The following is a 2,758-nucleotide window of genomic DNA, read 5'->3' as shown; positions in this document are numbered from 1 at the left end:
AGATTGTGTTCTAGACAGAGTTCAAAAATACAAAAATATCCAGTACTCAATAATGTAAAGTTAACAATGTCTGGAATCCAATCCAAAAGATTACTAGGCATACAAAGGAGAAAAACACTACCCATTATAAGGAGGAAAAAAATCAATCAGTAGAAACAGACCCAGAAATGATACAAATGATAGAATTAGTAGAGAGGGATATTAAAAAGTTGTCACTATTCTGCATAATTTCAAGAAGGTAGAGGAAAGATTGAACATATTGAAGACAAGGAAGATATTTTTAAAAATACCCAACTACTAGAGATGAAAGCTACAATGGTTGAAAATTTAAAAATACAGTGGATAGGAGTAATAAGTGATTAGACACTGCAGAAAGAAAGATTAGTGTGCTTGAAGACATAGCAATAGAAACTATCCTAAATGAAAACCAGAGATATAAAAGGACACTTAAAACGTTTTGAAACAGCACCAATGAGCTGTGGAACCACTTAAAAGCAGCATAATCCTAGGTAATTGGAGTCCGTGAAGGAAGTGTAGAACATAGAGAATATGAAGTAATTCTCTATGGCTGCAATTATTCAAGATCAGCTTAGCTGCCTCCTGAGAAACCTATAGGCAGGTCAAGAAGCAGCAGTTAGAACCAGACGTAGAACAACAGACTGGTTCAGAATTGGAAAAGAGTACTTCCAGGCTGTGTATTGTCACCCTGCTTATTTAATTCATATGCAGAGTACATCATGTGAAATGCTGGGCTGGATGACTCACAAGCTAGAATCAAGATGGCTAGAAGAAATATCAACAACCTCAAATATGCAAATGATATCACTCTAATGATAGAAAGCAAAGACGAACTAAAGAGCCTCTTGATGAAGGTGAGAGAGGAGAGTGAAAAAGCTGGCTTAAAACTTAACATTCAAAAAACTAAAATCATGGCATCTGGTCCCATCACTTCATGGCAAATAGATGGGGGAAAAGTTGAAACAGTGGCAGATTTTCTTTTCTTGGGCTCCAAAATCACTGTGAATGGTGACTGAAGCTGTGAAATTAAAAGATACTTGCTCCTTAGAAGAAAAACTATGACAAACCTAGACAACCTATTAAAAATCAGAGACATTGCTTTGCCCACAAGGGTCTGTTACAGTCAAAGCTGTGATTTTTCCAGTAGTCACGTACGGATGTGAGAGTTGGATCATAAGAGAGTTGAACACCAAAGAATTGACACTTTCAAACTGCGGTGCTGGAGAAGACTTTTGAGAGTCCCTTGGACAGCAAGGAGGTCAAATCAGTCAGTCCTAAAGGAAATCAACCCTGAATATTCATTGGAGCTGAAGCTCCAATATTTTGGCCAGCTGATAGGAAGAGCTGACTCATTGAAAAAGACCCTGCTGCTGGGGAAAATTGAGGGCAGGAAGAGAAGGGGGCGACAGAGCATGAGATGGTTGGATGGCACCACTAGCTCAATGGACATGAGTTTGAGCAAGCTCCGGGAGATAGTGAAGAACAAGGAAGCCTGGCCTGCTGCAGTCCACAAGATCACAAAGAGTCTGCCACCACTTAGCAACTGAACAACAAACAGCAACAATGACTACAATTATTCTAAATTGGAGGAAGATTATAAACTTACAGATTATGGAAATTTAATGAATCCCAAGCGCAAGAAGCATGAAGAAAACATTGCCAAGGTAACATCATAATCAAAGTGCTTAAAACCAGTGATAAGGAGAAAAATCTAAAGTATTGGGGGTCGGGGATGAGGGTGGGGAGGGGAGACCTGTTATGTACAAAAGGACAAAAGTAAGAACCACAGCAGAATTCTGTTTAGAAACAGGGCAAGCAAGAAACAGTGTAGCAGTATCTTTGAAGAACCAAAAGAAAAGAGGCTCAATAGACAGGAGTTTGAGCAAACTCCAGGAGATAGTGACGGACAGGGCAGCCTGGAATGCTGCCGTCCATGGTGTGGCAAAGCACTGGACGCGACTTAGTGGCTGAATGACAGAGCTATATATATCCAGTGAAATACATCTCAAAAATTAAGGCAAAATAAACATTTAAAGACATATGAAAGAATTCATCACCAGATCTGTACTTCAGAATATTAAAGGAAATCCTTCAGGAGCAGGGAAATGATACCAGATGAAAATCTGAATTCGATCAAAGGATTGAACAGCACTGGAACTGGTAAATATACGGGTAAAAATAAAAGTGACTACAGCTTATTATACCTCAGAGATCACATGAGAAGACTGCCTGTTCCATGGCTCAGGACTGCTTAAATAAAGTGTCCTCCTGATCCCTGTGCTAGCTCAGCACCTTTTAAAGGCAAATTTGTGAATGACTGGGAAATTGTGACACATACTGATGCTATACCAAATCAATGCAAATAAAGCAGATGTCAGTAATTTTTTTTGTATGTTGGAAAGATAACCTGTTTATTGATTCTTGATGATCTTTTAAAGTTTTAGCTTACTAGTCATCATTTTCACTAGATAATGTTTTTGGAAGAAGAGAAAACAGAAAAGCGTATAAGGGAGAGAAGAGAATCATTTGTGATACAGTCACATACCAGATTTCATTTTGTGAATTATTTGAAATCCTGTGTTATGACTTTTAATGTTTTCTTCTGCTCCTAGGTTATAATGTCTTAAATCAGTAGAATTGATTTGCTTAGCTAGCTTTCCTGAAATTTGTTCTTGAAACCAACACATTTCTTGATATAAGAGCTCAGATTTTTTTCCTCCTATGTAAAAAAAAAAAAAAC

Source organism: Bison bison, unplaced genomic scaffold, assembly GCF_000754665.1.
Source record: "Bison bison bison isolate TAMUID 2011002044 unplaced genomic scaffold, Bison_UMD1.0 scf7180017864487, whole genome shotgun sequence".
Taxonomy (NCBI): Eukaryota; Metazoa; Chordata; class Mammalia; order Artiodactyla; family Bovidae; genus Bison; species Bison bison.
This window is presented reverse-complemented; position numbering follows the sequence as displayed.